The sequence below is a fragment of the Bos taurus genome, chromosome Y, assembly GCF_002263795.3.
Source record: "Bos taurus isolate L1 Dominette 01449 registration number 42190680 breed Hereford chromosome Y, ARS-UCD2.0, whole genome shotgun sequence".
In the NCBI taxonomy this organism is placed as follows: domain Eukaryota; kingdom Metazoa; phylum Chordata; class Mammalia; order Artiodactyla; family Bovidae; genus Bos; species Bos taurus.
In genome coordinates this window covers 8,615,049-8,641,262 of record NC_082638.1, presented here as the reverse complement: position 1 = coordinate 8,641,262, position 26,214 = coordinate 8,615,049, and the positions used below count along the sequence as shown (strand labels likewise).

Here is a 26,214-nt window from a genome sequence, read left to right as displayed (position 1 = left end):
AACCATAGCCTTGAGTAGACAAACCTTTGTTGGCAAAGTAATGTCTCTGCTTTTGAATATGCTATCTAGGTTGGCCATAACTTTCCTTGCAAGGAGTAAGCGTCTTTTAATTTCATGGCCGCAGTCACCATCTGTAGTGATTTTGGAGCCCAGAAAAATAAAGTCTGATACTATTTCCACTGTTTCCCATCTATTTCCCATGAAGTGATGGGACCAGATGCCATGATCTTCGTTTTCTGAATGTTGAGCTTTAAGCCAACTTTTTCACTCTCCACTTTCACTTTGATCAAGAGGCTTTTGAGTTCCTCTTCACTTTCTGCCATAAGGGTGGTGTCATCTTCATATCTGGGGTTATTGATATTTCTCCCAGAAATCTTGATTCTAGTTTGTGTTTCTTCCAGTCCAGTGTTTCTCATGATGTACTCTGCATATAAGTTAAATAAACATGGTGACTCCATGTCCAGTTCTAACTGTTGCTTCCTGACCTGCATACGAATTTCTCAAGAGGCAGATCAGGTGGTCTGGTATTCCCATCTCTTTCAGAATTTTCCACAGTTAATTTTGATCCACACAGTCAAAGGCTTTGGTATAGTCAATAAAGCAGAAATAGATGCTTTTCTGGAACTCTCTTGCTTTTTTACACAGGAAGAAATTGAGGGATACATAGAAAGAAAATAAAATGTAGACAGGGATTTATAGAACACGAGAAGGGTAGGGGAGACCTGGAATTTTGAGTTTGGGGACAGTTACACATGGAGAGATGAGGTATATCCTGAGAGAGAGATGAGGAAAGATATACATACAGATTAATCACAGGTTAAAGATACACATCAAAGAAAAGTAGGGATGTAGATGAGATCTGTCAAGATGAACCAGGGAAGAAATCAGGCAGAGAGACTACTAGTAGAAATCATATCCATTTCTACCTCAGAAGAACACAAGAAGAAGTATAGGGAAATAGAACAAAACAAAGAAAAAACACACAAAGAAAAGACATGGTCTATCTGAGAGAAGGAGAAGAAATAAATAGTGTGAGAGAGGATTTGCCTCAATACAATGCTACTGGAAACTGAAGAAGCAAGGAAAAAGGGCAGTGGATAAATCTCAGACAGGAGATCTCAGAGCAGAGCCAGGAGCAAAACACCAGTGCACAGGAGGCTTGCATGGACATGGGCTACAGTAGTGTGGTGGTCCAACCCAACTAAAGTGCTCTCACTAATGGAGGAACTGGTTTGCAGAACCTCATCAGAAACTTGGATGCTGATGCCAGACTTTGGGGTGAACCCAGGGACCTGCATAGACTGAATGACTATGGTGACAGCACTCCGGTCCTGAGAGCCCATCAACCCATTGGTCTGGGCAAATAGGTTGACAGCAGCTATCATGTAGTCCAGATGCAGGGGCTAAGAGAAGGCAAGGTAAGGAGGGGTAAGAACATCAGTACTCCCCTATGGAGGCTCAGTCTCTTTACCACACGTTCAGTGACTTCCTACCCAACTGCAGGAGACCCAGGAGTGCTAGGAGCCAGCACGGGAGTTCCCACCCATGACAAGGTCATCCGGGAGAGCCCTAATGGGCAAGGCAAGTCAGGACTTGAGGGGTCCCCTGGAGCTGCTTGAGCATCTACGCCAAAACCAGAATCTGTCTGTTTTACTATTTTATGACTTTTACCAACTCCTCTGACATTAACGGGGGCGGGGTCTGGGGGGCCTATTCCCAACCACCTTTCTCTGAAGGAAATCAACTTAGAGCTCTAGTTAATAAGACTCCTGGGCATAATAGGAGTGTTTCAATCCAAACCCCTCAGATGGCTCTCTAACTTGCCTGATAGGTTTATCTGGACTCCTACAGCTACACGTATGATTGTTTACAGCCTCCCAGCCATGAGAGGCATGGGAAGCTTAGTATATTCAAATAGTATAGAGCCTCTTGGGGAGTTAAAAATTATTAGAATAGAACTAGTAGAAGATTTCATTGTTGAGCTAACGCTGCTGCCAAGTTTCCATATCCCTTACCCATTGTGTCCCTACTGCTGTTAAGTCGCTTCAGTTGTGTCCAACTCTGTGCAACCCCGTAGACGGCAGCCCACCAGGCTCCCCCATCCATGGGATTCTCCAGGCAAGAACACTGGAGTGGGTTGCCATTTCCTTCTCCAATGTTGCATTCTCCTAGTCCCTGGGAGTATATTAATTAATATAGTTGGTATATAGAAAAAATAAGTAGTGGCCTTGGTGTTAACAACCTTAGACCCTGGAGGTAATAAATTCTTTCCTTGTTGTAAGCCCACTGCAGCTTTGCCCTATAGGAATGCAACTTTGTCTAACACTTTAGGAGGATGGAGCCAAACTTTAAAATAATTACTCTTAGAAAAAATAAGTTTTCTGGTTAACTAACTTTGTTCTGATAACCTTCAGAACAAAAAGTCATAAAATGTTAATAGGCCTCCTGGCCAGAAGATGATGTAAATCACCTAAAACATTTGTATACGATAAGTTTGCAGAAAAGAAAGCCTGGTCTTGATAAGAATCAAGGACTGCGGACTTTGCAGGACTTTACACCCCCAATTATCCTCTATGCACAACTTAAGGTGTATAAGCTCCCTTTGAAAATAAAGCCACAGGCCTTGCTCATCAGGTTTGGTCTCCCCTTGTCATTCTTGCTTCCCTTTCTCTTCTTTTCTTCTCTGTTTTTCCTTCAGGATGACTGAATGCAACATGGGGATTCTCGGAGACCACTTACCTGCCTGGGCTTCTAAGACCCATTAGAGAAGGTTCCTAAGGTGTGGCACCTTCAGCTATTCGAGAGGGCGCCTGCGGCCTCCATGGTCAGAGCAAGTTCGGTGTCACAAACTTTATTAGTTTCCCACAAAAACCAATTAGATTAAGCCTCTGTCTCTCCCCTTTTGCTATTCTTTAGCCAATGCCGTCCTCCTGAGGATATCCCTGGATCCAACCAGGGCTGGACCCCGGTACAGGAGATAGACTTACATTGTTGATATCAAAGATGAGTGGGTGTGGGCAGCATTTAGGCCCAGACCAGAAAGGGGCTCCTGAACCTGTAAGCTAGAAAACAAGAAGATTTAGGGGGAGCAGAACCTGCCAAAAGAAGTCTCTCTAATAAACACGACTCCTCATTTTCAGTCCTGGAAGGCCCAATTCATTATACTTGGACACTCGCTTTCTGCCAGATACAGAGATATTGATGAAACTTTTACGGACTGCCAGCCACTGTGTTCTTGTTGTTCAGATGCTAAGTCATGTCCAACTCTTTGTGAGCCTGTGGACTGCAGTATGCCAGGCTCCTCTGTCCATGGGAGTCTCCTGATAAGAATACTGGCATGAGTAGCCATTCCCTTCTCCAGGGGATCTCCCTTACCCAGGTATTGAACCCAGGTCTCCTGCACTTCAGGCAGATTCTTTACCACTGAGCCAGCAGGGAAGCCCACCAGGCACTGTACTAACAAATTAACTTACTAACTTAATAAAGAGCAACTAACCTTCACAAAACGCTCATGAAATTAGGAAATTAGGTTATCACTATTCCCAATTCCGTGATGAGTATACTGAGGTGAAGAGAGGAACTGCGTAACTAGTTCCAAGAGAACACAGCTAGATTCTATGCCATTAACTCTGAATTTTTTCTTCTATAGTTTCAACAGTCTTGACTGGGAATCTGGAATGACATATTCTACGGATAAAGGAAATTGATACCAAACATCTCAGGGTAGAGGAAACAGTAACTGGTGATTAGAGGAGAACAGTGGCAGTCTTTGACCTCAAAAATCATTTCCTTATTTGTTTTAAGACCTCTCAAAGGCTTGCTGAGCTTGCCACAACTGGATTAACCAGAGTGAATCATGTCAAAACCGTGGCAGAAGCCAACACAATAGTGTAAAGCAACTACCCTCCATTTAAATATAAATAAAAAATAAATTAAACAATGCTGGGGTAAACTGTTCCCAGTAGACCTATTCTGACAAATGGTCCCTAAAACTGTGTTACTACCTGGTTAGGGGGAAAGTTATGCAACAGCTATCTGATGTTGTTGGAGTACTGGGTATGCCAGTGGTAGTATGCCCAGGTCACACCGTCAGCCCATGATTGTGGCCACTGCAGCACTAAGCTGCGCTGCACAGCCTCCAGCACCTCCAGAGGTTGGGAGCCTGCCAGGCACAGCGTTCGTTCCACAAACTTGGGATCTCTATCAAGAATCAAAGGGGAAACCAATGCAGAATTACAAAGTTATCTTAGGAGTAAGCTTATGTCTGTGGACAGTCAGTCCTATCTTCCAAAAGTATAAGGCCCAAGCAACCATTAATTTGTTCAGAAAGTACACCAGGGAATTCCCTGGTCACCACTAACTGTCTTTCTGCCAGAGGGGGTATGGTTTCAATCCCTGCCTGGGGTACTAAGTGTCCATAAACCACAGGTGTGATTATTGGTGTGTCCCCCAAACCCCTGAGGGAAAAAAAAAAAGTACAGTAGGTCCTAACTGTTAAATGGTTACAGAGTACTCTGCCTGACAGGCCAGAGGAAGGGTGAGCAGGCATTTGTACGAAAGTACTCACATAAGATATTGGTTGATGTTTTCTGCCAGCTTCTTGAAAAGACCTTCAAACTCATCCCAAGCCTACTTCAGACTGAGCAGAAGACATTACGTGGGATACAGGAAAAAAAGTTAACTTTTCTGAAGGCATTAGAGAGAACATCAGGGAAATACAGGAAATAGGAAGAGCATGTCTGCTATTGGAAAACAGAAGAATGAAGCCCTACCAATGGGACTCCTCAAACTTTTGAAGCCCCCACCATTCCATTTAAAAATCCATGAGGTTGGTCTGGGCAGAAATTACTGCCAAGGCTAAGTTTGTGGAAAACTTCTGAGGTTATATACACTAGCCTAGGTATGTCGTGCCTAAATTATAGAAAAAAGTTCACACAAAGAATAAAACATGAATGATCTCTCCACAGTGATCTTCTGAGGACTGGGCAGAAAATAATAATAGCACTTTGCCCCCTGAGAATTAAAAGATAAATAAATACAGTCCCAGGCAAAGTGATGTGAAACATCCTGCTGGTGGAGATCTAGATCCAAATGCCAGCTCTGCCACACTTTTGTGACCTTCAGATACATCTTGTCTTTTGTATCCTCATTTAAAGATTCTATATCACTAATATCTATACCTCAAGGAGTTAATATCAAATAATAAGCACACAGGTATGTATTCTAAACTTATTGTGAATGTCACAAGGACATACCAAATGTAAATGCTTTACAAAAGTCCTGTGAGAGTTACAACTTTCATTTCCATTTTACCGTAAGGGATCTGAAGCATAAAGAGCTTAAGTCCAAGTGTCAAACAGGTATTTGTTTCAAAAGCCCTTTTATTGGCCACTCTGTATGTTAGTAGAAACAGAGTAACGAAACCATAATCTTGCAAAGGTTTTACATATTCAGAGAAACAGACAGACAGACAGACACACACACACACCCCAATACATCTTACTACCTCTCCCTCTGTCTCTGACTATAAATATATACATACACACACAAACATGGGAGGCATGGACAGGCAGAGAGACACACTGCGTACTGAATCTGTCAGTATAAACTCATCCTGAAAGGAAAAGTGACAGATACAACTGTTTCTTCTCATTTTCTTACTATTCCCATACTTCCTAAACATACTGAAAAACTGCATTAAGAATTATTTTGAAAAAATGATGGTTATTTGCAGACCAAAAAAGAGACAGTGATTAGGGGTAGGTTCTGAGTGCCAGCTAACCAGAGGCTTTTACATTGTCAATCTAGATGAAAGATATGTGCTTCTCTATATATGTACATTATGTAAACAGCATTACTCTGACAAGCTGCTAAATGTTTTTTGGACAAAAATCAGAGAGCTATATTCAAAACTATGTACTCAGTGTTAGACAGGCCTTTAAATAACAAGCAGAGCTGATATTAAGATGATTTTGTTTAGCAAGAAAACAATATCCTGTATATTAAGAGAAACATCTTCACTTGTTAGATATACATTTCTTACGCAAAATAGTTTACATAGTATACATAATACTTCCCTGTATGTTTGCAAAATAAAATTCGCAAGTTAAGAAAAAGCATTCCAAAAAGTTTAGGATACTAGGTGTAAGCGAATGAAGGAGATTTGAAGGCAGGGCACATTTTATATACACTGAGGCGCGCATCACTGGAATCAAAAGAGCTTGGCACTGTCCAGATGCCTATCTGTTCCACCTCTTTCTACCCCCACAGCTGGTCACCTGCAAAGTGTACTCGATGGAGTTCGGGAAGTGCTTCAGTGTGCAGATGGGGATGGACTTCTCAGGAGGGTCCTGGCTGGAGCTGTATGCCTCCGTCAAGAAGGGGATAACCACTTTTACATTACCCTTGGTTCCCAGTGTGCCTGACTCCAGAAGTGGCTTATGGTGGTAAACACAGCGGCGGTCCATGTACATGCCTGTGGAAAAGAGTCAGCAGATGAAGGGGAGGTAAACATCAGTACATGAGATGGTGACACTGCCTCCTGAAAACACAAACATCGCTCTGGCCTTCTTTTCAGCCATCCAGAACACTTACAGGCATCCACACTGTCAAGGGCATTGGCTACACCGTTCAGGTTTTGGAAGAAGTCATCATCATACACATGCTCTGTCTCAGGGCCCACACAGTTCTGATGGCTTATAACCCGGATGTGTGCATTTATTTGGCTCACAGCTGCAGCAGCTGTGTCAGACTTCGATTTCTGGGTAGGGGCAGAGCAAACAGAACTGTCATTCATATAATCACCCAACTGACATGTGCAGACCTATTCTAAAAACTGATTAAGTAATGATGCTCAAGACCGACACTGTGAGTTCAGAGGCTCTGTGGCACAGGACAAAAATCCACACAGCGGAGGCTGAAACGTATTGGGAACGGGGCTGAAAAAGAAAACAGTGATACAACAGTAGACAATGCGTTGAGCACCTGTTTCTTCTATCTACCCAATATGCATTGTTAGTTTTACTTACCAGCACCCAGAGTGCATGTGGGGTGCATTCGCTGTGAGAAAACCAAGATCCTCTGGTTTACAAAACCAGGATCCTCTGAAACCCTGTATCAGCTCATGTTCCTTATCTGTTCAAAACCCTCTGTCAGTTCCCACTCTCAACAAAGGAAACAGTGAGATGGCCCCTATTACTTTTACAGGTTTCTCTATTCCCATGATCTCGCACTGTCTCTGTCTCTTAACCACAGAAAGAATATTTCAACCTTGAGATTTTCCTCATGCTGTTACCTTTATGTGGTATACTGTTTCCTGAAATTTCTTCCCCTTCACCTCTCTCATCTTTAGTTCTCTGTGGAAATGTCACCTCTCCAATGAGACCTTTTTTTAACACATTGCAAACTACCCTCTCATGGCTCTATGTTCTTTATCTTGCATTTCATTCTTAGCCTGAAACATTATTTTTAACCCCATGTTCAAACTATACATTTTGTTATTGGTATTTATCCACTCTAGTAGTTGACAAAAGTAGAGCTCTTACAAAGTTGTTTTTTTTTTTTTTAATGTGATGCAAAGCCATCAATATTTCCTACATTAGACATCTAAACAGAGAAAGGTTTAAATAATATTAGTCTGTTTAAGACTAGGATAATCCCATTATATAACACAATCATTAAGAAAAAACATTGCAAAATGAAAACTTTAAGATTAGACAGGAATCGAGTGTATTTACAGTTTTTCAATTTTGTCTTATGCTATTTTAGAAGACAGATGAATTTTCACAACTCGTACAGTCAATGTATTATATATTTTGTTTAAAAGAACATAAGGGATAGTCAGCCTTACCAAAAAAAAAAAAAATAATATATATATATATATATATATATATATATATATATATATATCTTTCAGTAACAGTTTTTAGGTGATATTTTTAAAAAATACATAACACTTGACAAGTGTTTACAAATGCAGTTGCAAGGTGAAATGTGGAATCCATATCAACATCCACTGGTTTTCAATGCATTTTGAATGGATCTTTCCTTAATGCAAAATTCTGTACCATCATCTACTCATTTGGAAAACACTGTGTCCTTTTCAGACAGCTTTCAAAAGTAGAGAAGAAGATTCCCCCATTCCACTGGTGAAATGAGAATAAAAAGAAAATAATATCCTAGTAAGTCTTGAAACATTTGTGGACTTGAGGAAAAAGTGCTGTCTACCTCCACTGAATTTTGAGAATCTCTCCATCTTATATCATTGCATTAGAGAAGAGCAGAAATGTCTCTATTTTCTTATATATCTCAACTGTGAAAGTAGTGCCTAGTACCTTCACGATAAAATGAAATGCAGACACTGAGCAGACAAAAAATGAGCCTGAATTTACATAAGACTTTCACATAAGACTTTCCCCTATAACCTAGCTCCTGTAATCTCATGTAATCAATAACTAAAAATCAAAGAAAAAAAAAGTAGGGAGAGATATAAAATGACAAATGCAAGATATAAGTATTCAGTGAATATCTGCTGTAAGACTGAACTGTAGAGAAAAATTAAGGGAGGAACTGAAGGAAAGGGGAAACAAAAAAGACCTAAGTCAGTATGATAGATAAGAAGAAAAAGGATAAAAATGCAACAACTTAACCCTGTGCATCTCACTCACTGTGCCATCCCAAGGACAGAACAGAAACTGTCAGTTCAGATTTGACTTCTCAATGATGTCCATGTCTGTAACTGTGATTGACCCACCATCCCCAGAGCCTAGCCCAATCATGGCAAAGTTCATGAGCAGTTCACAGACAATGGCCTCTGCACCCACCTGAGTGAGATGCAGTCAAGAAGAAAGAGGTGATGGTTAGGAGCACTCAGGTAACAACACAACCCCTCAGTCCTTATTTCTCCTGGAGACTGTAAGAGAGGGTTGGACAAGAGAATCTAGTATTGAATATTTAAGTCCCAGGAGCATAAAAATGCATGGTCATCAGGAAGGAGGCAGAAGACCAGGAACAAAGGATCTGGTATAAAAAAAATAAATAAAATGGTACACAGAAGAGATGAAGGTACAATCAAACACCTACCCTTCCAAGGCAGCAGGAGACTTAAGAAGAGGTGGCCTGAGCTAGAATAAACAAAAGTAGCTTTTGCCCAATAGGAGTTCTTGTCAAGAAGTATCTCTGCTTGCCCAGCTTCTCTTGCAGGCCAGAGCCAAATACAGCCACCTGCTCACCATAACGGTTCTGGCACTGCATCATGTGAAGGGAGAAGATGATTAGAGAAAAGGTATGTCAGAGAGGACCAAAGAAATATCTTTTCTCTGGGCCCCCATCACATACTGGAAGGCATTTGTCCTCTGTAAGAGCTTCTTGGTCCTCAGGGAGACACTCAAGAGCATCAAAGTCAGCCACTGCATAATAGGCATAAACTTTCCAGAGCAGGCCTGAAGAGGAGGTAAGAAAGAGGGAGTGCTCCCTGGTTAACCAGAGCCTGACAGTAAGTAGCAGAGTCAGAAAGAAACCTAGCCCACTCCACCACTGTCCTTCAACCCAAACTTACCTTCATTACCTCCTGAGGAGCCAGGCCCCCAGTGAAAGCATTCATGGGTGCTAGATCCACAGCAGCGACGTAAGCCAGCTTCCAGATGAGGTCTTCATCCAACTTGTCTTGCTGCACTGATGGCGGGGCTTGAGACTTCACAGCCTCTGCTAGGGTCACCAGTTCTGCTGCCTCCTTCTGGTACTACACAAGAAACAAAGACCCAGTCATTCCATTGTGGGGAGAGGGAGATGTAGAAAAACTAAAGAGAAAATAAGTAATGGTGGAGCTTTGGTGCAAGGACCCAGGCTAGGTTGCTCACCCACCTACCTCATTGTGGGGCTGAGGGGGCCGGCCATGCTGAGTACAGAACTGGTGCAAGGCCTGGAAACCAATGTGCAGCTGAGCAGAGGGAGAATATTTGGCAAAATCTGTTATCACAAAGTCTGGCTCTGCCAGTGAGTTGAGCAAGGATTTCTGGTGGAGAACAGAGAACAGCACATTAGAACTAGAAAAGCAAAACAAAACAAGAAATACCTGGACCCCTACAGTACACCCTCCTGCACATATTCACAAAGCTTATATTCTTAGTTATTCTGACCTGACTGAGAATGCCTCCACGGATATAATCAGAGAAATTTGAGGTATCACAGATATTAAAGGTATAGGGACCTGGAGGATACAAAGCATGAAGACTTATCTGTCAATTCACACCCTCCCAGGATCAACAGTACTATTAAAACCAGAATGGAAGAACCTCCCACTCTCCCTCTCCACCACCCACCTCTCCCTTGGATTGCAAGTATGGGATTAGCAGATGCAAACTATTGCACATAGGATGGATAAACAACAAGGTCCTGCAATATAGCACAAGAAACAATTTCCAATATGCTGTGATAAACTATAATGGAAAAGAACACATAAAATAATGTATATACAACTAAATCACTTTACTATAAACTAGAAACTAACAAGATTTTAAGTCAACTGCATTTCAATTAAAAATACTTTCATTTTTAATTTTGAAGACTTGCATTTATTTCCACATCAAAAATAGTATCTACTGAAACCTGAGATTAAGAAAGGGATAAAACCCATCATTAAAAATTTAAAGGAGCAGGGGCTATTAATTCCCTGTAACAGTCCATGCATCACTCCTATTTTTGGTATAAAGAAATCAAATGGTAAATGGAGACTAGTTCAAGATTTACAAATATAAATGAGGCTGTCATTCCTTTATGCCCTGTGGTGCCTAATCTTTATATTTTATTTTCTGAAATTCCTGAATGAGCCAAATATTTCTCAGTAATTGATTTGAAAGCTGCCTTCTATCCAATGCATTTGGCAGAGGAAAATCAACTTCTTTTTTTTTTTTTTAATTTTTTACTTCTCATGTGTTCCCCATCCTGAACCCTCCTCCCTCCTGCCTCCCCATACCATCCCTCTGGGTTGTCCCAGTGCACCAGCCCCAAGCATCCAGCATCGTGCATTGAACCTGGACTGGCATCTCATTTCATACATGACATTTCACATGTTTCAATGCCATTCTCCCAAATCTTCCCATCCTCTCCCTCTCCCACATAGTCCATAAGACTGTTCTATACATCAGTGTCTCTTTTGCTGTCTCGTATACAGGGTTATCATTACCATCTTTCTAAATTCCATCTATATGCGTTAGTATACTGTATTGGTGTTTTTCCTTCTGGCTTACTTCACTCTGTATAATAGGCTCCAGTTTCATCCACCTCATTAGAACTGATTCAAATGTATTCTTTTTAATGGCTGAGTAATACTCCATTGTATATATGTACCACAGATTTCTTATCCATTCATCTGCTGATGGACATCTAGGTTGCTTCCATGTCCTGGCTATTATAAACAGTGCTGCGATGAACATTGGGGTACACGTGTCTCTTTCCCTTCTGGTTTCCTCAGTGTGTATGCCCAGCAGTGGGATTGCTGGATCATAAGGCAGTTCTCTTTCCAGTTTTTTAAGGAATCTCCACACTGTTCTCCATAGTGGCTGTACTAGTATGCATTCCCACCAACAGTGTAAGAGGGTTCCCTTTTCTCCACACCCTCTCCAGCATTTATTATTTGTAGACTTTTGGATCGCAGCCATTCTGACTGGTGTGAAATGGTATCTCATAGTGGTTTGGATTTGCATTTCTCTGATAATGAGTGATGTTGAGCATCTTTTCATGTGTTTGTTAGCCATCTGTATGTCTTCTTTGGAGAAATGTCTATTTAGATCTTTGGCCCATTTTTTGATTGGGTCATTTATTTTTCTGGAATTGAGCTGTAGGAGTTGCTTGTATATTTTTGATATTAGTTGTTTGTCGGTTGCTTCATTTGCTATTATTTTCTCCCATTCTGAAGGCTGTCTTTTCACCTTGCTAATAGTTTCCTTTGATGTGCAGAAGCTTTTAAGTTTAATTAGGTCCCATTTGTTTGTTTTTGCTTTTATTTCCAATATTCTGGGAGGTGGGTCATAGAGGATCCTGCTGTGATGTATGTCAGAGAGTGTTTTGCCTATGTTCTCCTCTAGGAGTTTTATAGTTTCTGGTCTTACGTTGAGATCTTTAATCCATTTTGAGTTTATTTTTGTATATCGTGTTAGAAAGTGTTCTAGTTTCATTCTTTTACAAGTGGTTGACCAGATTTCCCAGCACCACTTGTTAAAGAGATTGTCTTTAATCCATTGTACATTCTTGCCTCCTTTGTCAAAGATAAGGTGTCCATATGTGCGTGGATTTATCTCTGGGCTTTCTATTTTGTTCCATTGATCTATATTTCTGTCTTTGTGCCAGTACCATACTGTCTTGATAACTGTGGCTTTGTAGTAGAGCCTGAAGTCAGGTAGGTTGATTCCTCCAATTCCATCTTTCTTTCTCAAGATCGCTTTGGCTATTCGAGGTTTTTTGTATTTCCATACAAATTGTGAAATTATTTGTTCTAGCTCTGTGAAGAATACTGTTGGTAGCTTGATAGGGATTGCATTGAATCTATAAATTGCTTTGGGTAGTATACTCATTTTCACTATATTGATTCTTCCAATCCATGAACATGGTATATTTCTCCATCTAGTAGTGTCCTCTTTGATTTCTTTCACCAGTGTTTTATAGTTTTCTATATATAGGTCTTTAGTTTCTTTAGGTAGATACATTCCTAAGTATTTTATTCTTTTCGTTGCAATGGAGAATGGAATTGTTTCCTTAATTTCTCTTTCTGTTTTCTCATTATTAGTGTATAGGAATGCAAGGGATTTCTGTGTGTTGATTTTATATCCTGCAACTTTACTATAATCATTGATTAGTTCTAGTAATTTTCTGGTGGAGTCTTTAGGGTTTTCTATGTAGAGGATCATGTCATCTGCAAATAGTGAGAGTTTTACTTCTTCTTTTCCAATTTGGATTCCTTTTATTTCTTTTTCTGCTCTGATTGCTGTGGCCAAAACTTCCAAAACTATGTTGAATAGTAATGGTGAAAGTGGGCACCCTTGTCTTGTTCCTGACTTTAGAGGAAATGCTTTCAATTTTTCACCATTGAGGATAATGTTTGCTGTGGGTTTGTCATATATAGCTTTTATTATGTTGAGGTATGTTCCTTCTATTTCTGCTTTCTGGAGAGTTTTTATCATAAATGGGTGTTGAATTTTGTCAAAGGCTTTCTCTGCATCTATTGAGATAATCATATGGTTTTCATTTTTCAATTTGTTAATGTGGTGTATTACATTGATTGATTTGCGGATATTGAAGAATCCTTGCATCCCTGGGATAAAGCCCACTTGGTCATGGTGTATGATCTTTTTAATGTGTTGTTGGATTCTGATTGCTAGAATTTTGTTTAGGATTTTTGCATCTATATTCATCAGTGATATTGGTCTGTAGTTTTCTTTTTTTGTGGGATCTTTGTCAGGTTTTGGTATTAGGGTGATGGTGGCCTCATAGAATGAGTTTGGAAGTTTACCTTCCTCTGCAATTTTCTGGAAGAGTTTGAGCAGGATAGGTGTTAGCTCTTCTCTAAATTTTTGGTAGAATTTAGCTGTGAAGCCGTCTGGAGCTGGGCTTTTGTTTGCTGGAAGATTTTTGATTACAGTTTCAATTTCCGTGCTTGTGATGGGTCTGTAAAGGTTTTCTATTTCTTCCTGGTCGAGTTTTGGAAAGTCATACTTTTCTAAGAATTTGTCCATTTCTTCCTCGTTGTCCATTTTATTGGCATATAATTGTTGATAATAGTCTCTTATGATCCTTTGTATTTCTGTGTTGTCTGTTGTGATCTCTCCATTTTCGTTTCTAATTTTATTGATTTGATTTTTCTCCCTTTGTTTCTTGATGAGTCTGGCTAATGGTTTATCAATTTTATTTATCCTTTCAAAGAACCAGCTTTTGGCTTTGTTGATTTTTGCTATGGTCTCTTTTGTTTCTTTTGCATTTATTTCTGCTCTAATTTTTAAGATTTCTTTCCTTCTACTAACCCTGGGGTTCTTCATTTCTTCCTTTTCTAGTTGCTTTAGGTGTAGAGTTAGGTTATTTATTTGACTTTTTTCTTGTTTCTTGAGGTGTGCCTGTATTGCTATGCACTTTCCCCTTAGGACTGCTTTTACTGTGTCCCACAGGTTTTGGGTTGTTGTGTTTTCATTTTCATTCGTTTCTATGCAAATTTTGATTTCTTTTTTGGTTTCTTCTGTAATTTGTTGGTTATTCAGCAGGGTGTTGTTCATCCTCCATATGTTGGAATTTTTAATAGTTTTTCTCCCGTAATTGAGATCTAATCTTACTGCATTGTGGTCAGAAAAGATGCTTGGAATGATTTCTATTTTTTTGAACTTACCAAGGCTAGCTTTATGGCCCAGGATGTGATCTATCCTGGAGAAGGTTCCATGTGCGCTTGAGAAAAAGGTGAAATTCATTGTTTTGGGATGAAATGTCCTATAGATATCAATTAGGTCTAACTGATCTATTGTATCGTTTAAAGTTTGTGTTTCCTTGTTAATTTTCTGTTTAGTTGATCTATCCATAGGTGTGAGTGGGGTATTAAAGTCTCCCACTATTATTGTGTTATTGTTAATTTCTCCTTTCATACTTGTTAGCATTTGTCTTACATACTGCGGTGCTCCCGTGTTGGGTGCATATATATTTATAATTGTTATATCTTCTTCTTGGATTGATCCTTTGATCATTATATAGTGACCTTCTTTGTCTCTTTTCACAGCCTTTGTTTTAAAGTCTATTTTATCTGATATGAGTATTGCTACTCCTGCTTTCTTTTTGTCCCTATTTGCATGGAAAATCTTTTTCCAGCCCTTCACTTTCAGTCTGTATGTGTCCCCTGTTTTGAGGTGGGTCTCCTGTAGACAACATATGTAGGGGTCTTGTTTTTGTATCCATTCAGCCAGTCTTTGTCTTTTGGTTGGGGCATTCAACCCATTTACATTTAAGGTAATTACTGATAAGTATTATCCCATTGCCATTTACTTTATTGTTTGGGGTTCGAATTTATACACCATTTTTGTGCTTCCTGTCTAGAGAATATCCTTTAGTATTTGTTGGAGAGCTGGTTTGGTGGTGCAGAATTCTCTCAGCTTTTGCTTGTCTGAGAAGCTTTTGATTTCTCCTTCATACTTGAATGAGATCCTTGCTGGGTACAATAATCTGGGCTGTAGGTTATTTTCTTTCATCATTTTAAGTATGTCTTGCCATTCCCTCCTGGCTTGAAGAGTTTCTATTGAAAGACCAGCTGTTATCCTTATGGGAATTCCCTTGTGTGTTATTTGTTGTTTTTCCCTTGCTGCTTTTAATATTTGTTCTTTGTGTTTGATCTTTGTTAATTTGATTAATATGTGTCTTGGGGTGTTTCGCCTTGGGTTTATCCTGTTTGGGATTCTCTGGGTTTCTTGGACTTGGGTGATTATTTCCTTCCCCAGTTTAGGGAAGTTTTCAACTATTATCTCCTCAAGTATTTTCTCATGGTCTTTCTTTTTGTCTTCTTCTTCTGGAACCCCTATGATTTGAATGTTGTAGCGTTTAATATTGTCCTGGAGGTCTCTGAGATTGTCCTCATTTCTTTTAATTCGTTTTTCTTTTATTCTCTCTGATTCATTTATTTCTACCATTCTATTTTCTAATTCACTAATCCTATCTTCTGCCTCTGTTATTCTACTATTTGTTGCCTCCAGAGTGTTTTTAATTTCATTTATTGCATTATTCATTATATATTGACTCTTCTTTATTTCTTCTAGGTCCTTATTAAACCTTTCTTGCATCTTCTCAATCCTTGTCTCCAAGCTATTTATCTGTGATTCCATTTTAATTTCAAGATTTTGGATCAATTTCACTATCATTATTCGGAATTCTTTATCAGGTAGATTCCCTATCTCTTCCTCTTTTGTTTGGTTTGGTGGGCATTTATCCTGTTCCTTTATCTGCTGGGTATTCCTCTGTCTCTTCATCTTGTTTAAATTGCTGAGTTTGGGGTGTCCTTTCTGTATTCTGGCAGTTTGTGGAGTTCTCTTTATTGTGGCTTTTCCTCGCTGTGTGTGGGTTTGTACAGGTGGCTTGTCAAGGTTTCCTGGTTAGGGAAGCTTGTGTCAGTGTTCTGATGGGTGGAGCTGTATTTCTTCTCTTTGTTCAGTCGCGCTGTGGGGAGGGAGGGAGGGATGCCGCAAACAAATAACACTGGCATGCGCTCGCAGTGCCTCAGCCACACTGGGTCTGCCCCCGCTCATGGCACGTGTAGCCTCCCTGCCCACACTGCTCGGGCTCTAGGTTGTTCTGCCAGGAACAATCCGAGGCTGGCCCTGTGTTGCATGTACCTCCCAGGTCCAAGCCGCTCAGGTTCAGGCACTCGGGTAGTCCTCAGAGGCGCAGACTCAGTTGGGCCTGAGTTTTGTGCTCTTCCCAGGTCCGAGCAGCTCAAGTGATGAGGTGTTTGGCGAGCGCCAATGCTGCGACTTATCACCTCCCCGCCACTCGGTTATCTGGGTGTAAAACCGGCGCACCTTCTCAGGCAGATGTTAACCGTCCAGACCCCCAAAAAGTTTTAGTTAGCAAAGAAGCCTGCTTACAGTTTTATAGATAATGTCTCTCTGGGGCTGTGATTGCCCTCTTCCGGCTCTGGCTGCCTGTCACCGGAGGGGGAAGGTCTGCAGCCGGCTATCTCTGTTCAATTCTTTGTTCCGTGCGCGGGCCTGGCGGTCTTAGGTTAGGGCTGGTTTTTCGCGTGGTAGATATCCCACAGTCTGGTTTGCTAGCCCAAATTATTTCGCTCAGATAGTGCTCAGGGTATTCAGGCCAGATTCTTACTCTAAGCGATGCAGCCCGCGCTGCGCCTCCCTGCCCAGCCGCCGCTTGCTAATGGCGCATGCAGGCGTCTGCGCTGCTTCTCCGCTGGGGGAGTTACCGTAGGACTCGCAATCTTCGAGTTTTAATTGTTTATTTATTTTTTCTTCCTGTTATGTTGCCCTCTGTGCTTCCAAAGCTCGGCACAGATTAGGCAGTGAGAAGGTTTCCTGGTGTTTGGAAACTTCTCTGTTTTTAAGACTCCCTTTCCGGGACGGAACTCCGTCCCTCCCTCTTTTGTCTCTTTTTTTGTCTTTTATATTTTTTCCTACCTCCTTTCGAAGAGTTGGATTGTTTTTCTGGGTGCCTAATGTCCTCTGCCGGCATTCAGAAGTTGTTTTGTGGAATTTACTAGACGTTTAAATGCTCTTTTGATGAATTTGTGGGGGAGAAAGTGTTCTCCCCGTCCTACTCCTCCGCTATCTTGGCTCCTCCGTCCGAAAATCAACTTCTATTTGCCCTTGAGGACCCTACACAGCCAGCTTTTCAGTTAACCTGGAAGTATTGCCCCAGGGATTTCATGACAGTCCTCACTTATTTGGACAAGATTTGTCACGAGAATTTACAAAATTTTAATAGCTCTGAAGCAGTGATGCTACAATATAGGGATGATATTTTGCTCAGTGCTGAGACGGAGGAAGCTTGTTCACGAGCCTCAGAAGACTTCCTAAACTTTCTGGCAGGCTGCAGTTACAAAGCATCAAGAGAAAAGACTCAGCTTTGCCAAAAACCTGTTAGATATCTGGGCCTAATCATATCAGAAGGGACTAGGGCCATAGGTCCTGAGAGAATTAAACCTATACTAAATCACCCCCTACCTATGAATTTAAGACAATTGAGAGGATTTGGGGGAATCACGGGTTACTGTCACATTTGGATTCTGGGTAACGGGAAACTTGCCCAGCCTTTATATAAACTTATAGCTGAAACACAGCAGGCCCAAACCCACAAACTGGTTTGGTCTCCGGATACTCAAAAGGCTTTTAAGTTTATTCAGACTGCTCTCCTGCAAGCTCCCTCTCTGAGCTCGCCCACAGGGTCAGAATTCAATTTGTTTGTCACTAAAATAAAAGGTGTGGCCTTGGGAGTTTTGACACAACCCTGAACCAGCCACCTATTGCTTATTGAAACAGAGAATTAGATGTATTTTCTCGTGGGTGGCCCCAGTGCCTAAGAATAATTGAGGTAGCAATTTTATTAACACCTGAAGCTTTAAAAATAATTAATGGATGAAACATTACTGTACTGACTTCTCGTGATGTGAGTGGAATCTTAAATTCTAAGGTTAATATTTGAATGAAAGACAGTAAACTTTTTAAATATCCGTCATTGTTGTTAGAAGGACCAGTAAGTAAGCTTAAAGTTTGTGGAAATTTAAATCCTGCCACATTCCTTCCTGAGAAGGAAAATGAAACATCTGATCATGATAGTTCCCCATTCCTAACTTTAAACTATGCAGCTTGGGAAGATCTAATGGGTACTCCATTAGACAATTCTGACATGGAAATATTTATTCACGGCAGTTCCTTTGTTCATGATGGAAAGCGTAAAGCAGGTTACATCATAGTGACTGCTAAAAGGTTTTAGAAGCAATATATCTCCCCCAGGGACCAGTACTCAATTAGCAGTGCTTGTGGCTCTGAATTGAACTCTAGAGTTAAGCAAAGGGCAGCGGGTAAATATCTACACTGATTCTCAGTATGCTTATTTGACTTAACATGCTCATGATGAAATATGTGTAAAAAAAAAAATAAAGTTTAAAACAGCAACAGGAGAAACTATTAAGCATTTCAGAAAGATCTAGAGACTTTTAACCACTATATATGGTCCTAAAGAAGTAGCTCTTATGCGTTGCAAAGAATATAACAGGTATGGATGTAAGGTAGCTAAAGATAATCAGCTCACTGACTGCCAAGCCAGTAAAGTGGCACTGTATGAAACCCCATCATTACAGATGCCTTTGATCTGGACAGGTCCTGTGGAAGAGGAAAAACCACAATATACTGAGGCAGAATTAGGAAGATATGAGAAAAGAGGAGCAATGATTGCTGATAAAGGATGGCTACAGTCCAAGAATGGACTATTAATAATTCCTGAAAACACTCGATGGAAAATTCCTAAGGGTTTACACCAGAGTTTTCATTTAGGTGCAGAGAATACTTACAAGATGGCTTCTTATTTGTTTGAAGGTAAAATGTAATGAAAACTTTAGAGAACATTATCAAAAGGTGTGAGGTTTGTCAGAAAATAACCCAAAGTCTGAAAAGCTAGCAAAATCTGGATTACAACAACGTTGAGAATATCCTGGAGAAGACTAGGAAATTGATTTTAATCATATGCCAAAAGCTAATGGTTATTCTTGCTTACAAGTTTGGGTGGACACTTTTATTTGATGGATTGAAGCTTTTCCCTGTCATAGTGAACAGACTAAGGAGGTTATAATGATTTTAACCCATGCAAGTATCCCCAGGTTTGGGCTGCCAAGAAGCCTTCAGAGTGACAATGGCTCCACCTTTAAAGCTGCTGTAACTCAGCGGGTGTCTAAAGCTCTAGGAATAGAATATCACTTACACTGTTCCTGGAGACCCCCAATACTCAGGAAAGGGTGAAAAAGCTAATGACATTATCAAAAGACATCTGCACATATTAACTCGAGACAATGGACAATTAGGTTAAAGTCCTACCGATAGGTTTAATGAGGGCTTGAATTTCCCCCCAAAAGGAGGGACTGTCCCCCATTTGAATGTATTTATGGAAGGCCTTTCTTATACACAGACCATGCTATAGACCCAGAAGCCTTAAAATTAGCTAGTTGTGTAACTCAGCTCTCAGCTTTTCAACAGGCATTTTAACAGAACTCCATGAAACGACTCCTGACACAGCCTCTGAGTCCAGCAAGCCTCTATTTGAGCCAGGAACTGAGGTCCTCATAAAAACATTGGGGTCTGGGGGCTCATCCCTTGAGCCCCTCTGGGAACACCCACACCAGGTTATTCTTTCTTCTCCCACAACTGTCAAAGTGCCAGGAATTGATTCATGGGTACATCACACTCAAGAGGTGGCACCCTGACCAGAACTAAGTGACTTCATTTTATGTCTTTACTTTCTATGCTCTGATTTTGTACTTTTCAGATGGGCCTGATAACGTATGTGAGCCTAATTCTGCTGACTCCCAAAGTCCTGAGTCTGCTGTTTGATCCTCAAGACAATGCCTTCCTGTCCGGGGCTCACTCCTATGCAGCATTTCACAATCAGTCTAACTGCTGGGTCTGTGGAGTGTTTCCCTCTTCATCAGTGAAGGCTTCCCGTGATGGACATTTCCACTTCAAGGAAAAGACTTTCTCCAAGTCTGTGAATACTTTCAATAACAATCATACCCGATGCCTCTTTTTTATCTGATGGCATCTAACAACCCTAAAATGGACTGGAGCAGCACGTTGTACTTTCTATGGACGTAATATGCCTTTTAATTTTGATTATACGTTGTCTCAGTTCAGTGACTCTTTTGCTACACAGGAGGCAAATAGGTATAAATCTAATGGATTTTTACCTGACGTTTATCAAACATGGGATGAGGTTATATGGTTAACTCCTGAAATCGGACGTCTAATATCTACTGCCCCTATATGCTGGAAACAAACAAAGCCGTCCCCAGAAGTTAGTCAACAACTTAATTATAATGATGGGAAACACTTGGGATTTTTGCCACAGGAAACATGCAATGTAATCATTCCCATGTTTTCCAACCCAGTTGTGGTCCTGCCTTTTTCTGGCCAGGCACTAATTGGGACTGGATATCTCAGTCATGCTGGCTTGCTCCAAATGTTGCTCTTACCTATGGGCATGGCTTCCCCCTAGTTGGATAGGGAGATGCACCCTAGGTCTAGCCTTTACTCATGGCTTTATATTTTCAGAGCTTCCAGAAAGCCTGCTAATTTACCCCACCTTAAAACTTGGTGGGCAAGGTCTGTATTTCACTGGTATGATTATTTGGCTGCAGTGTTTGTCCCATCTTTGAGAATTACACATGTTATGTTACAAGGGGATGCTTTGATTAACTTTACTCAACAGGCATTACAAGATTCGCATAAAGCTATTTCAGCTCTTAATGTCAAACAAGCACAAAATAGAAAGGTGGTTTTACAAAACAGATTGGCTATTGAATTCTGACAGCTGCACAAGGTGAAATTTGTGCCATTATTCATACCCAATGCTGTACATATATACCTAATATGAGCACTAATGTTACTCATTTTACTAAACACATGACCAAGATGATTGTGACTATGGATACTCCTGAAGCCTCAATTGCCTCACTTTTGGAAATGTTAAGTAGTTCCCCATAGTGCAAAACTATCTTAATCACAGTAATTATGATTGTTCTATTTTTGCTGTTTGCTCCCTGCATCTGTATTGTGTAATTAGATTTGTTTCTAGTTGCATCAATGCTTTTAATTTACAAATGGTTATCTGAGCTCCTATGAGTACCGCAGCCTTCTCCCACTATTATTTGGGGCCCCTGGATCAGAGACCCTCAATATGAGGGTTAGGAGAATATGTTGCCTCTACAATTTAGGAACCATGCCCCTACACAGCAAGAAGTAGTTATGGAATGAAAATGATGCCCCTTTCCCTAGGCAACATAATTCTCCTAAAAGAAAAGAGGAGAATGAGAGAGTTAATTCCTAGGCAGATTGGTAAGAAGTGCAGTGGTCCTCAAGGAGAGAGCTGTCTGGAATTTTCAAAGAAGAAGAAAGGAGATTTTTTTTTCCCCTTCTACGTATTTCAGGATTATATAACAATAACGCATCCTGCTTGAGGACAGTCTCTGGGGGAAAACCTTCTAGATAATCTTGTTATCTTAAAATGTAGATTATGAGAGTAGGTCTAGTGAGGTCTTTACAACGTCCAGACATTCTTTTAATTCATTGTAATAACTAACTAGAGTATATAACTCCATTGCTAACACTAGCAAGGGGGTACTCTTTATGCCCCTTTCTGATGCCTATGCCAGAAGCTTTCTCTATCTCCTTTATACTTAACAAACCTTTATTACACAAAAGCTCTGAGCAATCAAGTCTCGTCTCTAGCCCCAGATTGAATTTTTCTTCTCCAGGGGCCAAGAATTCCAGCATCTTTTTGTGGTTCAGCAACAACCTTTCAGTAGCAACGAAAATTGTGAATAATCCATCCTCTGTAGTTTTGGTATGCCAGCTGACAGGAGGCACACTCAACTGTGATGCAAATGCCATAGATTTAGAACTGACTAGAGTTGCAATGTATGCTTTAGAGTGCAAGTTAATTACTTGTGGTACATGTGCCCTAATTTCGTAGCAGGATGCATGCTCCAATTTCCTAACTCAGTATTGCAGCATTCATAATCTAGAATGTGGTCTTAGTTGTGACTCATAAGTTTGGAGAATTACCGCAGAAGAGACACTTGGGTGCTACAGAATGCCAGCTAATTAGTATTGGGGTAAATTCTCCAGAATGAAAGATCAACAGTTGTGTAATGTCTACTGAAGAGCATGCACTTAGAAGAGCAGGATATGTGCCTTGAAATACAAGCCCAAAGTCATGGGAGGATACATCAGACTGCAAACTATGTCATTGTAGCATAATGCTCAGGGCCACAGGCAAAGTCTTAGCAAACTACATATTCCAGAGTGAAGCTCAGTATTTGTGGCATCTCTGCTCCAGAGCACAGACTCTGTATAGGCCAATTACATGCACTTGGGCCTACACTCAGTAGTAGTGGTTCACATACTCCTGAGTGCCTGCTCATTAGTTGCAGCAGAAGGTGGGGGTGGCGGGTGGGGGGGGGAGTTGCAATACAGTAGAAGGAAAGAAACATTCTTCAGAGTGGAAGTTTGTCGGTTAGTTGTGAAAGATGCTGGCAATCCTGGCCTCCAAAGGAGAGGAATTCTATTTGGGGCCAGTGATGAAACTTGGTCACTCAGCACTTTTCTGTAAAAAGTTTTATTAACGTATAAAAGAGACAGAGAAACCTTCTGACATAGCTATCAGAAGGTGCAGAAAGAGTGCCTCCCCACCTTGTCTTTAGCTGGATGTTATATAGCTACCAGTAGGCTGCTACTTAGAGAAAGGAAATGTCTCAAAACTCAGTATGGCACCAGGCCACTCACCCACAACATGCATTTTTATGATAACACGAGCACAAGGTGAGTCATCCCAGGCCATAAAACAATTGACATGAATCTTGAAGAAGGCACATTTCCAAGCAAATACATAGTTTCATTAACATACATTAGGAGAAAAGCTGTATGAGTAAAACATATTGCTTTGTTGAGCCATTGTCAGTTCAGGGTCATAAGTGAAATTGACTTGAAGAAACAGTCTAGGGTAAATGCATAGTTTATTAACATAGCTTAAGGAAAACATTTCCATAAGAAAAATGCATTGGTTAGCTCAAGGATTGAGAAAAATTAAGGTCAGGTGGAGCCAGGTGTCATCATAGCAACAGAGAAACCTCATTTTTATTTTGCATAGAGAAGGGAAAAAAATCTGACACTTGTAGTTTGTTTCCCCTTGCAACTTAAGAGAGATATATAAAAAAGAAGTCTGACAGTTGTAGTCTATTTCCTCCGTTTGGAGACTCCTACCTTCCTGCCTGTCACCCTCTCGAGAGTGTAAACTGAGTAGTTGTGGGACACATGCTACAGACAGAAGGTGAGCTCAGTAGTTTTCATGCATGCATGTTCTACACTGTGAGCTCAATAATACTCAAAGGTGTTATAGAGAGCAGACATAATATTGACAAGATACCTGCTTTAGAGAACAACTCAGTATGAGAACCTCAGATGCAAGCTCAGTACTTACAAAATGCCAGCTCTTGAGCACAAATTGAGTATGTGGACACATGCTCCAAGATTCAATTCAGTAATTGCAGCATGGTTTTTCTGTAGATCAGTCTCAGTAGTCATAAAATCCATATCCTTGATGAAAGAACAACACTTGCAGATGCTTCCTCTGGACATAGGTTCACAAGTGCCAACACATGTGCTTAGAGTGCAGCTTCAGTAGTATGTTGTAGGTTCTACAGTGGACAAGGTCAGTAACTTTGGTCAGGAGCTTTAGACCACTAGTTCAGTGGTAGTGGAAAGTGTGATCCAAGCTAGAAGCTCAGCATTCCCAAGCACAGTTTCATTAGTGGAGGAATGTATGCTTCTGAGCTGGATGCTGCTGCTGCTGCTGTTAAGTTGCTTCAATCGTGTCTGACTCTGTGAGACCCCACAGGCAGCAGTCCACCAGGTTCCCCCATCCCCGGGATTCTCAAGGCAAGAACACTGGAATGGGTTGCCATTTCCTTCTCTATCTGAGTTGGATACTGGTTGTTAATGCATAATCTGGCAATGTGCTGAGGTTTCAGTACTCCTGCTTAGGTCTATGCTCAGATTTGATGTGATTTGTGCTGCAATGTGGAGTTCTCTAGTAGCAAAATGCAGACTTAAGAACTCGGGATCAGCAGTGGTGAGACACATTCTCCAGAGTGAAACTCAGTACTTGTAGCACTCATAGTTTAGCATGCAAGATCACTAATTGTGTCACAACAGTTTTAGAGAACAGAATCCATAGTGGCATCAGGTGTCACATAAATGGTCATTTAAAACATGCCAAGGGCAAACTCAGTGATTGCAGCACAGCTGACCAAAACAGGATTCACGCTGGCAAGACACATACTCCTGAAGGAAAAGAAAGTACTTGAGGTTATTCAGATTTAGAGCACATGTTCCACAGTTGTGGAACATTTGCTTTGAAATGCAAGTTCAGTAGTGGAAAGATGCATTCTCCAGAAAGCAACTGAGAAGTTTAACCCTCCTGCTGTAGAGCAATGGCACAGTAGAGATGGGAGTATGTTCTAGAATGTTGTCTCAGTAGTTGGCTTGTTGTATCTTCCCATGTACCAGTATTAGACAGTCTGCTCTCAATTGCAAGCACACTAGTGGCTCGAAACATGCTCCAGACTGTAAACTCAGTAGTTTCAGGCCTCATACAGTAGACCTCAAATTCAGTAGTTTTGGGACACAGACTCCGAATTGCCATTGAACTAGTTGTTGCACATCTGTGGTAGAGTAGTGTCAGTAGTGGTGGGATGCATGCTGTAGCAAGTAAGCTGTGGAGATATGCACATGTACTCTAAAGCACAGAATAGAGTTGAAGCATGCCCTCTCTAGATAATGAGTCTGTGGTGGCAGGCATATGTTGTAAGATGTATGTTCCTTGATGGTGAAGTGCATGGTCTAGAGTGAAAGTGCTGTAATTTCAGTATGAATCCTCTAAAAATGGGAGTCAGTATTGGCTGACACATAATACACAGTGTCATCTCTGTAGTTGTGAGGCACTAGCTCAAGAATTCAGACTCAGTTGTTGGTGGACATGCCCAACTGAATGCTGGATAACTATGTTGGGATGCAGGTTTCAGAGAGGAAGCCTAGGAGGTACAGTATGTCTGGTCTAGAGCATGATCTCTGTAGAGGCAAGACAAGTGGTCAAGAATAAGTTTGTAGCATGTGTGCACTGGATCACAGGATGCAGGATCAGTCAAGGCAAGAAATGTGATGCTTTGTACCAGACATGAAGTTGTGGCTAGACATCCCAGGTACACTATTTGCAGCTTGCATGATCTAGAGCATAGAGTGCTGGTTGACTAGCAGCTTAATGGGTGTTCTACAACATAATTAGTTGTAGCACACATCCTTAGAACACTGGAATACTTGAAGTGAGATTCCTACTTCAGTTTTCAAGCACAGTAGTGACCCCACACTTGATCTAGAGTAATGGCTCACTTATGGGCAGAGTATATATACCAGGGCGCATATGAGTGTACCATGCTAGTTGCAGCATGGGTATTTTGGAGCATGGGCTTAGGAGTAGAAGAATACATGTTTCAGAAGGCAAGATCAGTAATTGCAATGCAAGTGTTATAGAACACAGGATCACTAACTCTCTTATACCTGCCTAAATATGAGGACTCAGAAATGGCAAGAAGTGTGCTGTAGTACTTAGACTCAAATTGTTGGATGCGTGATCCAAGTGCAATTCATAGTGTAGTGGTGGCAAGAGCTATTCTTCAGAGTGCAAGTTCAGCAGTTGCTTTGGTATACCTGATCTAGACTACAGAATAAGAAGGGGCTGATTTACATTTAAAACAGCAAGCTAATACTTGCGGCATGCATATTTACAGTGAAGGGTCATAAGGCACACTTTATGTAAAATGTAATTTCAATATTTCAGGGATGCAGGATCAGGAGTGCAGTATTGGTAGTTGCAGTAGGCAAGTTTTATGATGCAGGCTTAGTAGTGGCCGGTCATATACTC

General features: G+C 40.9%; 1 pseudogene; it reads right to left on the bottom strand.

Moving 5' to 3' along the window:
* Positions 1-1,118: 1,118 nt before the first annotated feature.
* Positions 1,119-24,939, bottom strand: LOC132344425 (ubiquitin-like modifier-activating enzyme 1; annotated as a pseudogene).
* Positions 24,940-26,214: the final 1,275 nt, after the last annotated feature.